The sequence below is a fragment of the Lissotriton helveticus genome, chromosome 1_2, assembly GCF_964261635.1.
Source record: "Lissotriton helveticus chromosome 1_2, aLisHel1.1, whole genome shotgun sequence".
NCBI lineage: Eukaryota > Metazoa > Chordata > Amphibia > Caudata > Salamandridae > Lissotriton > Lissotriton helveticus.
The window spans coordinates 375,422,449-375,435,742 of record NC_136058.1 but is presented as its reverse complement, the minus strand read 5'-3'; the positions used below and the strand labels follow the sequence as shown (position 1 = coordinate 375,435,742).

The following is a 13,294-nucleotide window of genomic DNA, read 5'->3' as shown; positions in this document are numbered from 1 at the left end:
TGGGCGGCAATATGCGGGGTTAATTAATCGCGCCACACGCGGGGTAGGTACCCGCTTGTATTTAGGTTGGCAGTAGGGCCCAAACATGCGGGGTAGGCACCCGCGGCGCTCTTCAATAGAACAGTTCTCCTGGCTCCAGTCACACACATTGGCCCAGGGCATGCAAAGCGCCTCGAGACCACACAGCGCTCGCAGCAGTCCATCACCTTGGGAGGCAACAGTTCCCTTAGTTTAGTGCTGAGGAGGCGCTCAGCAGCCTCACCAACTTCAGGGGCAGCAGGCAGGGCTTCTTCCCAGTCCTGGGCAAACAGCACACTTCGCAGGGGGTGGACAGTCCCCACAGCAAGCCTCAGTGGCCCCAGGGTAATGCTTCTCACCTCCTGGGGGGTCCAGTCCCAACAGCAAGCCCCAGGGTAATGCTCCTCACCTCCTGGGGGCGGGAGTCCAGTCCAGCCCCAATATGGCGCTCTCCTCCTCAGGCGCTTGTAGAGGTAGCGCTCACGTGGCGCCGGGTCCCACCAGCCTCAGGGACCTAGGATGGCACTCCTTTCTTAGGGGCCAAGGGGCAGAGCAGCAGGCACTACTGGGCCAGGTCAGCAGTTAGTGGGAACTCATCAAAACAGGGCGGAAGGCTTTCACCATCCTCCACTGTAGCGTGGTCCTCCTCCTATCCAGCCGCCTGAACTCCTGCAGTGGGGCTTCCTCTAGCCCTGGGGACAGCAGAGGGGTTGTTCACATTACATTACATTTTCACATTAAACAGGGCATCTCATACCACACATGGCCTATATAACTTCCTTTACCATGGGGGAGACATCCTAAAATAGGGGGTGAAATGCAAAAACGTTTGGGGGAAAATGGGCCGAGTCCAACACTGTGTTACATATATATGACCTAGGAGATGACATCTTAGTTAAATTATTATATACCCGCCCTGTAGCCAAGATTTAGACGGGATTTGCATATATCCGAGCAGGCCCCTATTGAGCGCGGCACGAGGCAGGGCTGTTCGTTCTCACCATTACTATTTGCGCTAGCTGTCAAGCCATTGGTGGAGCCACTATGCGCCATTCTAGACGACATGGGTATCCCTCTGGGAGACGGCCTGCATGCTCTCTTGGTGTATGCCAATGATTTGTTGATATATCCTGGGGATGTTGGGCAGTCATGTGCAATAATTGAGACCACGCTGCTTGAATTTGCCTCAGTGTCTGGACTAAGAGTGAATTGAGACAAATCATGCCTGTACCCCTTTGTGGAGACTACACTGAATCCACAATTGGTCATCAGTGGTACGCCGGTACGCTGGCAGCTAACGGTGTTCCGTTATCTTGGGATCCACATATAATGGGACCCGCTGGATCTTATGGAGGGTAACCTGGGGCGTGCCATTACGCCAGTACGCGCACAAATGACCTTTCGAAGCACCCTGCCGCTGGCGGTCATGGGTTGGATTGCGCTGCTAAAAATGGTGGTTCTACCACTTCACAAACTTACCACTCCACCTACGGCCACCGCTGTTTAGAGCTTTGAGGTCAGACATGCAACAATTTATCTGGCACGGGTCAAGAAGCGGAGTAGCAATGGCTAAAATGTACCCGCTGACTGAGCAAGGAGGCCTTTCGCTGCCCAACATGGAGCAATATTATTTGGAGGCACAGCTTCAGTGGGTGGCGCGCTGGCTCAGTGCACGTCACCTTGAGGACATTCAAAACAGACTCTGGGTCACACTCAGCCCCAGATAGTGATGTTATTACCCCCTAGCCGAAAGGGCGGCATGCCCACACAGTTATTGGTGCGAGTGAGGTACCTATGTTACCGCCGCTGTCTTAGTATCACACGTATGATACCACCGTACGCACCGTCCTTACCCATACTAGGCACTCCTGGGAGACATCATGCGATATCAAGTGCAGAACTTAAACACTGGGAAGAAGCAGGCATACTTGCATTGCGCAATTTATATAATGATGGACAGCTCATCCCCTTTGAAGACCTGGCCGGGTCTGCCACATGGCCAGTTTCTACTTCACGCAGCAGTAACACGGGCACTGAGCGCAACGCGGGGAAATGCGGCGCAAGAACTTGCTACTCATTTATCCATACAATATTTACATGAGCTTAGGACGGGTCGTCACCAGATGGTTTGCAGAATTCCATTGAACCCACACACCACCGCAATTACTTTCCTTACGGACCCACTGGGACACAGATTTACAGAGACCCACCACAGACCGGGAATGGGAACGCATACTTGAAAGTCCCATGCGGACCCCCCTAATGCTAGGTTTAGGCTCATTCAATTTTATATAATACACAGGGCCTACCTGACGCCGGGGAAAATAAACAAATATTTTGTCGACGCAGACGCTAAATGTGCGAGGTGTGGCGAGGCGGGGGCGTACTTGCTACATATGTTGTCGTGATGCCCAGATATTCAAACATATTGGGCAGTGACTGTTGCTTCAATCCCCAGGCTGTTTGTTTTGTATGTTGCACAGCAGCGTGGCCTGCTGTCCAACATGGCTTAAAGTAAAATTTAAAATTATATATTGCTGTGATGCAGTCAATACTGGCTGAATATTAGTGTAGAGAAGTGTGGCTCACTGGTTAGAGGAGGCAGACCTGGAAGCAGAAGTCAGCCCGGGACCAGGGTTCAATTCCCGGCTCGGCGGGGTCTTGAGTCCTAAAATGTCCATGGACTCGACAATTCTCACTCCGGTGCCTACTTGATTCATGGGTTCACACTCTGCGACTCTGGGCAATAGCTTGCTTAATCTCCACAACGGCCCCTCGCGGCGGGATGCCTGGCTTTCACCTTGCGGATACCCTGCCGGGGTTATCTCACAGGGGAATACCAGGACGGGTTCCCTAAGCAAGCGCTTAGAAACCGCTCGGTGATTTGCGCTATATAAATTCCTGTACATTTACATTTACATTTACTTTACGCCATGTTGTTCAGCAGCCTGCGTTGTGGTGCAACATGTACAAAAAAGGGTCTATGGCAATAGATTTTGCATAGGCGAAACCTTGTAGCTTTGCCAATGCTTGTGTTATTTCTGAATGTTTTTTGTTCTCCTTGCACCGCAGTTTTTTGTTCTACTTGCACCGCAGTATTGGTATGATTCATTTTTTGGGAGTAAACTTCTTTATTCGCATTTTATTATATTTTAACATTACTAGTGCAGAATTCACATGTTACACGGGAGACAATATACGATGAGATCAGGTACATGGCACGAGTACATATTAAACATATCATCAAGACATGGCCATTTGGGTGTAAGCGCTGTAATAGGGACATGTTTACATTCACAGTGTATTGGTAGTAGTTACGATACGACCAAGATGTCCAAGGATGGTGATGGTAGGTGTCACCTGCTTCTAACATGTGGCATGTCTCAACAGTATCATGAACCGATCTGTCCACTGCGGCCAGGTTGAATCCAAGTGGTTCTTGGTACAGGAAATAGTGCAATGCATATTTAACAAAGAGAAAACAAAAGAAAACTAAACAAACAAAACAAGAAAAAAGAATTGTACAACAATCCAACACTCTAAGATCACTTCAATTTATTGTTAATGCTTGCAATTGGTATGATTCATTATGTTCTGTCCACCAAATTGATGTCCTTCTGGCATGCTACTAACAGTCTTCCCGTATGTTCAATGCTGCATTCCATGTACTTACTGTTGTGGTGTTTCATCAGTTTGCACTGGATTACTGTGATGTGAGTCATGCTACTCAGACTCATACTATGACAGAACAAAATCGAGACTGACAGGCTTTTGTTGTGTGTACAATACTGTTCATTTATTTACTTTAAAACGCTAATAACATACTTTAAAAAAAATGATCTTACCTATTTATCATGTGCTACTCAGATTTTCTGCTTTGATCTTTAGTACGTTTCTCTAACCTATTACCTGTATATTCCTTGTAACTCAATTACTGCTTTTAAAGGTATATTGTGCTGGTTCACATTTCCTGCATTGGAAAGGAAATAGGACGTTAGTCGTTTTAAAGATTTTTCGATGGATACTTTTTTTCTCTTAATCAAATTTGCCAAACTTGTTTTCACCTGTGCTTTGCTCGTGAAGCTGTCATTCTTACATTATTCAAGAGCACTTTGTTCTGCCACCTACAAACTAAAAATTACTATTCAGACTTAACATTGCAAATGCAAACGCTTTTATTATTGTTTTCGACAAGAAAGATTCCCCCACAAATGAAATGAAGTTGTCACTCAGTCTCTGAGGAAAGCATTCTGCAATGTTAATCTTGTGAATGGAAGTATTAATCCCACAATAATAAACACTGTACTGTTTAGTGTTAATAGAATGTGCTTTGCATTATTAGCATTTTGACTTGTTCCTTTTTTCTGTTGCAGGCGTTCCATTATCTCCAATGAACAATCCGTTCTCTCCTCCCACACAACGTTAGGTAATCAGTGCAGCACACATTTCTGGCAGACCTCACATAATAAATGTATTATGCACCAGTGTTTGCATGAACTCACTGCCAGATATTCTGTTTTCTGCACCGGGTGCTCAGTGGCAACATGGGTGCACATGATGTGGCGTTACCCTGAACTGGGTCTTTTTTTGATTTCTATTTTCTCTGAGTTGAGCAAAGGGATCCAGCCAGTTTTATACACTGCGTGCTATCTTGGGGCTTTGCTGACGCCACTTTTATCACACTCGTTTTAATGACCATTGGATTGATTTGTTTCTGCGGTTTAATTGTCAGATCTCTCCTAGCACAAAACTAACGCTCCATCAAGGTCCCTTCAACATCCCCATGGCTTGAGACAAATACATTCTTCTGGGGGTGAATTTCTGTACTTTGAACATTGGGGCTAGGTGCTAACATTTTCCACTGCATGCCATTCTCTAAAGGAAGTTATTGCTATATGAACTGTTGTCTTCTGCGTGGCTTAAACCAACGCTTTAGTGAACACGTTTTGCTGTATATTGCGTGCAATACAGATTCTCAATTATTTAAATTTTTTCTACCACCTCTTATACATCCATCAGCGTGCAGACACTGAAAACCATTGTTCATTTTGTTGATTTCATTGCCCACCATTATAGAGCTTTTGATCAAACCTTGTTCCTTCGTAAATCTGCTCTAGATCAGTAAAACAGTATGATTCAGAATGTAGAGTGGCTAAGAGGCAGCATGTTCCATCTTAAAAAGTACATCAGACATTGAGTAATGAGAGCCATACAGGTTAGTCGTTATTAACTAAGCTAATCTCTAGGAAAAGTGATCTTGGCTCGGTCAACTTTCTAAAATTGTGAGAGACTTGGTGCATATTTTGGTTATTTTTCTCAGAAGGGTTAAGTGTTGTCCCTACTACCATATTTCTTAATCTGATTAGTTGCCTACTTTTCTTCTTTTGTTTTTTTTATTTTTTTATTTGGCAAATTCAGACAAAATACAAATTCCCAGAGGAAAAAAGAAAAGAAAAAATACAAAATGTATCATTTCATATCATAACCTGAGTACCAGGAATAGTACAAAAACATATAACATAACAGTGGCATAACAGCATTAGAGAAAAGAGAAGAAGAAAAAAGGAATACAGCCTAATACATTATTTAGTCAATAACAGAATCTGAAAGTCCCCTCTCATTAGTATACCACCTAGAGATAGGATCCCAAATCTGTGCTCCAACTGCTCTTGCTTTTCTACCTCTAGTAGCATATATAGCAATTTCTTGTTTATATATTGCGAGGAATCGACTTAGCCACATCCGAAAAGTAGGGGGTTCCGGATCTTTCCATCGAGCAGCCAGAATGATACGAAAAACGGCATACCCCACAAAAATAACCGCTTGTTCCTCACTATTGTGACCTAAAGAGTCATCGTGGCCAAATATATACAGAGTTAATGAGTCTCTTATCTGATGTCCGAAGACTTGGGCCCAAAACTCCAATATCATGGCCTTTAACGTTGCCAGTTCCGAGCATTCAGAAAACATATGTAATAAATTGGCCAATGGTTGCTTGCATCTTGGGCAGTTGTCGTCGGCCCGGAGACCCCAAGCAAATAATTTTGCCGGTGTGTAATATAAGTTGTATATAACTCTGTAGTATTGTGCTTTTAAGTTGGAAGCTATGAAATATTTTGCCGAAAGAGCAATTGAAAGATCAATGTCAACATTGGGGTTTGCTAGTTTTACGGCCCAAAATTGTTCGATTCGCTCAAGATCGTCAGGGGTTTTTACCATCAACATCTGATAAAGAGCCCCTATTCTTGTAGATTTTTTACCTATAACCTCAAAAAGCAGCAACGTATCCAATGAAGTTGTTGGTATAGCTTTACGGATACTCGATAATATTTGATAATATTTGAGAAAGTCACAGGCGGGAATAGAATATTTTTCTTGGAAAGATTCAAAAGAGATGGGGATATTATGTCCTAGAAAGTCACCGACTGTGTTGATACCTAGACGCTCCCACCTTTGCGAGGTAGTATCATTAAGAGAGGGGGAGATAATCTTGCTGTGCCACAAGGGGGTATATTTTGTAAAAGTGGGGATAGATAGATATTAAGAAATAGCTTTCCAGACAGCCCATGCATCTAGAACTGTCTTCAGTTTAATTTTTTTATAATACGAGGACTCTATCTGCCTTAAAAATAACCCTTTACACTTATCACCAAGGCTGAGTTAGTAAATCGAAGGAATGTATAAATCTGGGGGTAATGAGGTAATTTTTTTATCAGTCAGTAGGGGATCCATAGATTGTATTAATGTTGCCCATAGATATAGTTTTAGGTTAGGAATAGCTAGCCCTCCTCTGTCTTGAGGTAACGACATCAGAGGGAGGGCTCTTCTTATCTTACCATAACTCCACATAAATTTAGAAATGGTAGAATCGATAATCTTAATAAAGTTTACACCAGCCAGCAACGGAATTGCTCTAAAAAGATAGAGAATCCGTGGAAAAATATTCATTTTTATATAGTTTGCCCTTCCGATTATAGATAGGTGTAAGTTATCTATTTGTTTAAGGTCATTTTTAATTTTATCAATAAGGGGAGTGTAGTTCAGATGACTAATTTTATCCACCTCAACAGAGAGGCATACACCTAAGTATGTAGCCTCTTTAGCCTTAAGAGGGCTTTCATATTGAATATTTTTAGTAGCAAGTACCATAGTTTTATCCCTATTTAGGGAATATCCTGAGTAAGTGCCAAAGGCCTTGGTAACTATTTCGATTTCCAGAATTGCATCGGCCGGATTAGTGGTTATGACGGCAACATCATCGGCATATGCCATGACTTTGGTGGAATATGAGCCTACATTAACTGGTTGAATTGAGGGTGTCAAAAAAAGCATCTGAATAAGGGGGTCTATGTACAAGGCAAATAATATCGGGGAGCATGGACACCCCTGTCTTGTACCTCTTTGTACCTCGATGAACTCTGACTCAGTGCTACATATAGAGATTTTTGCCCTGGGGTTGGTATATATGGCTTTAATGGCTTTGATAAAGTTGTTTCCAAAATTCTTACGTTCCAAGATGTTCCAAAGAAACTGCCATGATACGCGATCAAAAGCCTTTTCGGCATCGAGGAGGATCATCGACATCTCGCCACCCGTGGCACCCATGATATCAAAAAGGGTAATAGCTCTCCGGGTATGATCTGTAGTGCCCTTCCCGGGAATAAAGCCGTGTTGCCAAGGGGATACGAGATGTTCGATGACCCCGCTCAGCCGATTAGCTAGTATTTTGGCGTAAAGCTTTGAGTCAGAGTTTATCAAGGATATCGGCCTATATGATGAGGGAAGATGAGATGGTTTTCCCTTTTTGTGGAAAATTATTATGTTTGTTTGTTTCCAAGAGTCCGGTGGAGTTGAGTGGTACTGTACTCCAAGAAACAAATCCAGTAAAAAGGGAATTATTTGATTTCCTAGGATTTTATATAAATCCAGAGGAATTTTGTCTGGGCCCGCTGCTTTACCATTGGCGAGTTCGGATAAGGCAATCTCTACCTCCGTAACCGTGATTTCTCTGTCCAGAGTTGCTTTGACCCTATCGTCAATCATAGTGTTTAAGTCTTGATCTGGGAGCCAGCTGTTCAAAAATGTTGTAATATCGGCATCAGAGTATGAAACATCACTGTGATAAAGTTTCTGATAGTATTTTTGGAATACATTTACAATATCCTGCGTGGATGAGTATTCCTTACCCTCAAATTCAATCATCTTTATGTTACTATATGATTGTTTTTGGCGTGTTCGTAGTGCCAGCTGCCTACCCACATTTTCCCCTGATTCGTATAGCCTGGTTTTATTTGCTTGATAGGTTTCGGCAGCTTTCTGGATTAAAGAGTTATTGATTTCATTCTTTAGAATCAGTATTTTTTTTAGGGTTTCTGAGGGTGAATCACCCTGACCTATCTGAGTAGCATGATAGGTCTCAAGATCGGAGAGTTCTTTCATGAGCTGTACATTGATATTATCCTCCTTTTTCCTTTTATTAGCTACAAATGAGATAGTTTCTCCCCTTAATGCCGCTTTAAAACTATCCCAGACAGTTGTTCTTGATGCACTAAACCGATTGCAGTCAAAAAAATCCTGAGCCCATAATTTGATGTATGTTATGTAATCCTGGTTGACCAAAAGTCTTCTATCAAAGGTCCATTGGGTCTTTGGTTTTACAATTTTAGTAGTGTCAAAGATGAAGGTAAGTGCATTGTGGTCCGAGATTGTTTTGGGGGATTTAATTATATCAATGTTAGCCAGACCCTCTAAGGATGACATAACGTAGTCAATTCGGACATATTTATTGTGGGGATGAGAGAAATATGTGTAACCATTAACATTTTTTCCGGACAGATCCCACACATCCATTAAGTTATGACTTTCCATCAGCTGCCTTAATGCTTTAAATACCTTTGGTTTACGCCCTTTGTAGCTTAGAGACAAGCGGTTATCAACAAGCAATCCTACATCAATATTAAAATCCCCACAAAAAATAAGAGAGCCTGTCCAAGAGGCCAATTCAATTTCTAACTCCTGAAAGATAGTAGGATCATCGAGGTTTGAGCCATATATCGACCGAAATTTAACTGAACTATGGCCCATCTACCATGCTTATCCGCCAATCTGCGAGTCGGGTGACCCATTATAGGTTTAGCTAAAATAGCTACTCCTCTAGTTTTAGATGATTGGGATGTGGTCACCATAAGGTTATACCCCGGTAATTTAAGTAATTCTCTGTCGGCATCTGCAATGTGTGTTTCTTGCAGGCACAGTATATCTACTGGGTTCTGACGTGTTAATTGAAATAACTGGGCCCTTTTGCTTCTATCATTAAGGCCTGCCACATTCCATGTACAAAGGCTCACTCTCCCCATTTAGCATGATGAAAGCCTATCCCGGATTTAATATACTGATTACATAAGCAGCAGTTAGCCTTGTATTTTATATTAGTTCTTTGCCTTCTGCCGCACTGGCACCGATCGAAGTAGAATCTTTGCGCATTTTTTATCTCTTGAATGAATTTGCTTTTTTTTATACATTCCCCCCCCCCCCCCCTCCCCCCCTTTCCCCCCCCTTTCCCACCGCCCCACTCCCCAGTCCCCTCCCCCCACATGCCACCCAATGAGGCATTTAGACTCTAGCAAGAGTCTGTTGTGATGGAGAGACACCCCTATCCAGTGCCACACTTATAAATCTTATATCTTCTAACAGCCCTTGGCTGGGCTAAGAAAGAGGTGCAAAACAAATGAAAATAAATACAACAAAAAAAATAGACAAAGGAACCTTATATAGGACCTTATAGAGAGTGTTAAAGACCCTATCAGAAACAATCAATACAGATGAGGCATCAACTACCTCTAAATCTAAGAGACAAAATGGTCCCCGAAGCAATTAGGAAATATCATAATGTACTACCACTGTAGATACTTTTGCAGTTATTCCCGCAATCAAATGGATTTCTAGAGCCTAGACTTGTATATCAGTCGGTTGAGTTAATTTCCACCAAGTTTCGCACATTAGGACCCAGTGTCATAGAGAAAGGATTAGATGCAGCTTTAGGTCAAACTGTCTAGAAACTCCTTTGCTTTGATTTCCGAGGTGAAAAACTTGGCCTGACCCTTATAGATCACTTTTAGCGTGGCTGGATTATTCAGATAAACCTGAGTTTTTTTCTCCAGAAAGGGCTTGATCAGTTGACGGAGTCGCCACCTCCGCTCCACTGTAGTGTGTCAAAAATCAGGCCTAACAAAATATGAGATATCACCTCTAATCCGATGGGCATCTGGTCTTGCTTTCTCAGCAATAGCTTGGCGGAGAAGAAAGTTTCCAAAATATACTAAGATCGCCCTAGGATATTTGCCATGCGAGACTGAGGCCCTTAGTGTAAATGGTGTTCTGTGTACTCGTTGGACTTCTAGCTCCCAGTTCCATGTGGCCAACTCGGGAAATGTATCCTTGAGTAACTGGATCACAAATACACGTATATTGTCACCCTCGATTTTTTCTGGAATGCCCAGTATTCGGAGGTTATTACGTCGCATACGATTTTCCATTTCTTCCAGTTTCCATTTTACGTCCTTAAGTTCTGCATCATGAGCATCTACTTGCTCCTTAACAACAGTGGCTTCGGCTTCATTAATTACTATACGATCCTCCATATCGATCAATCTTGTGTTAGAGGCTGCAACTGACTTGGAGAATTTACGCACTACGCCTTGAACCATGTGTAGTGCTTGTTGAGCCCTACGCCCATCCATTGAAGTCTGTTCTCTATGGGAAGCTATCGCTTGAAGGACCGTGTCCATAACAGATGTTAGAGTGGCATTTTGCTGCTCAAGAGAGGGAGTACCTTCGATATGGACTCTAGAGGGGGGATCCTGCAAGCTAGAAGCCACTGCTGGAGAGTAGTCCCTAAGTAATCCAACGGCGCCATGATGGCTCCTTTTCTTTCTTAACACTGTATGCCTCCCATCTCTGGATACGCCTAGGGCAGCGTCATGGTCGCTGTCCTGTGAGCTAATGTTAGAGCCAGTATGGCGATCAGAGTAGGAGTCTGAGTCTGTATCCAGATCATGAGACCATCTGGGATCCTCAAGCCCCTCAGAGATGGTAAAAAACTCAGACGTTTCCTTGTCTGTATCCGAAGCTATGCCCGTTCCCCCCTTAAGATCGGACGAAGGGGCTGCTATAACCTGCTCATTGTCTAGTGCCGTTATCTGATCTTTATGCGACTGGGTCTGGATGAGGGTTGCTAAATGGAGCAGAGAGTTGGCATCCTCATTAATCAGGCTAGGAGAGAAAGTCTCTTCAGGGGGCGAAATACTCGTTTGGGGCTGCATTGGGCTTAGTGCTGTGGTATTGAAGCTCAAAGAAGATATGGTATTAGGGAGGGTGGGTGTAGCAGTAGCCTGTGCTTGGTGTAATTCAGCTGCAGGCCTACCTTCCTTCTGGATCAGTTCCTGATCTCTCTGAGCTGGCCCATGCCCATCTGCTGGCGTTGCTTGCGTTATTGGCTTTGCTGGAGATATTGCAGGCACTCCTGGTATGTCCTTTGGCGCCCCATCCTTCCGGGTGTCTGCAGTCACCTGAGTTAGCGCGGCTGGGTTGGCTGGGTCAGCTTCTGTTGAGACTCCCGTATCAGAGGCTGAAACTGCAGGAGGAGCCGAGGGCGAATCCACCGTGGTGAGAGCTGCAGAAGCCACAGGAGCCGCTGCAATCAGCGTCCCGCTTGTTCCGTGGTGAGCGAGAGGGGAGGGAACAGCCACTGCAGGAGCGGGACCAGCAGGCGTTTTTCGGAGTAGGTCTACCACCGAGGGGCCCGGTCCCGGTGTGGTAGATGTTTTTGCTGCCTTAGAATGTTTCTGGTGTCTCTGCAATTGCGCACCGTCGGGGCCGATAGCTTCATCTGTCAACGGAGAGCCTGTTTAGCCGCTCGAGTTTTGAAAGCGGCTGCAATCGCCGCTGCATTTTTTGGGGCCATCTGTTCAGTAAGGCTAGCAGAGTCCGCCCCCGAAGCGATGGTAAATTGCTTCTGTATTTTACTACCTTCGTCCTGGTCACTGACAAGTTCCTTGGACGTTCGGAGCCGCGAAAAAAGTCTCAGCACCGCAAAACCGAGAACCGAGGCCACCAGATGCAGATGCGAGCGGGACCACCCTGTCGCAGATGATGGATCGTCTATTCCTGTCGGGTAGGTTCCAAGCATTATCTGTATCCACTACCCCACATGTAGTGGTATCTTCGTGCTCTTTAGTGTTCAACACGCGGTTTTTCAAAGTTGTTCTATTCTGTAAAGCGTCTCTTTGCGCTATGCCGGTCCCATTTCTGCTGAACACCTCCTAGCCCATAGACTGAGGCACTGGTCAGAGGGCGTCTCACAGCAGTCTAGGGAGCCGCCGCCATCTTGCCTTGTTCCTTCGTAAATCTGCTCTAGATTAGTAAAACAGTATGATTCAGAATGTAGAGTGGCTAAGAGGCAGCATGTTCCATCTTAAAAAGTACATCAGACATTGAGTAATGAGAGCCATACAGGTTAGTCGTTATTAACTAAGCTAATCTCTAGGAAAAGTGATCTTGGGTCGGTCAACTTTCTAAAATTGTGAGAGACTTGGTGCATATTTTGGTTATTTTTCTCAGAAGGGTTAAGTGTTGTCCCTACTACCATATTTCTTAATCTGATTAGTTGCCTACTTTTCTTCTTTTGTGATGAAACTTTGTAAAAGGCTCACCAAAGATGAACTTGTTGTCAAACTAGATTCGAACATCACCATTGGTTTAATTACACATGATAAGGTGGTTTGGGCTGTTTACACTTACAAAGGCTAGGAAGCCCCTGGGAAATATAATTTTTTCAAAAGATTTATTTTTTGTGGAATAGTTAGGGTTTTTTCCTTGTTCTTATTTAAGAAGTGTTCAATAATCTTGTTAGATCTCATTTTTGATTGAATCATTAAAAAAGTTGGCTTTACTAGGTACTTAAATGTGGTATGTTCAGCTTGTATTTTAACAATACGACTATGGTACACTTTGATTTGAAGGGTGATCAGACCAAGGCCCTGATTAGAAATGGACAGGTAATCCTGTTTCTGGCTCAAATCATACCAATTTGGTGCTAATTCACCCAGTGTAGGTGTTTGTTCTATGATTTTTAACAAGTAAACCCTCAATCACAGGGGTAATTGTGCACTATAAGAAATTAGGTTATTAGTTGAGGGGAATAAGTACCCACCTCAAGTAATATTTCTCGTCAGGGTGAACTTCCTAAAGTCACTAAGTTCACCTGGGCTCAACCCCC

At 43.8% G+C, this 13,294-nt stretch overlaps 2 protein-coding genes across 5 annotated transcripts in view; one reads left to right on the top strand and one right to left on the bottom strand.

Moving 5' to 3' along the window:
• The window catches only part of LOC144805937 (NACHT, LRR and PYD domains-containing protein 3-like), a 509,894-nt gene that overhangs the window by 454,767 nt on the left and 41,833 nt on the right, over window positions 1-13,294 (bottom strand). The gene's annotated exons all lie outside the window — the stretch shown is intronic.
• The window catches only part of LOC144805963 (uncharacterized), a 132,260-nt gene that overhangs the window by 80,837 nt on the left and 38,129 nt on the right, over window positions 1-13,294 (top strand). For all 4 annotated transcript variants that reach the window (XM_078672447.1, XM_078672435.1, XM_078672429.1 and 1 more), the window contains exon 4: window positions 4,392-4,444. The gene's annotated coding sequence lies outside the window, so the exon portion shown is untranslated. The remainder of the gene's footprint in view (window positions 1-4,391; window positions 4,445-13,294) is intronic.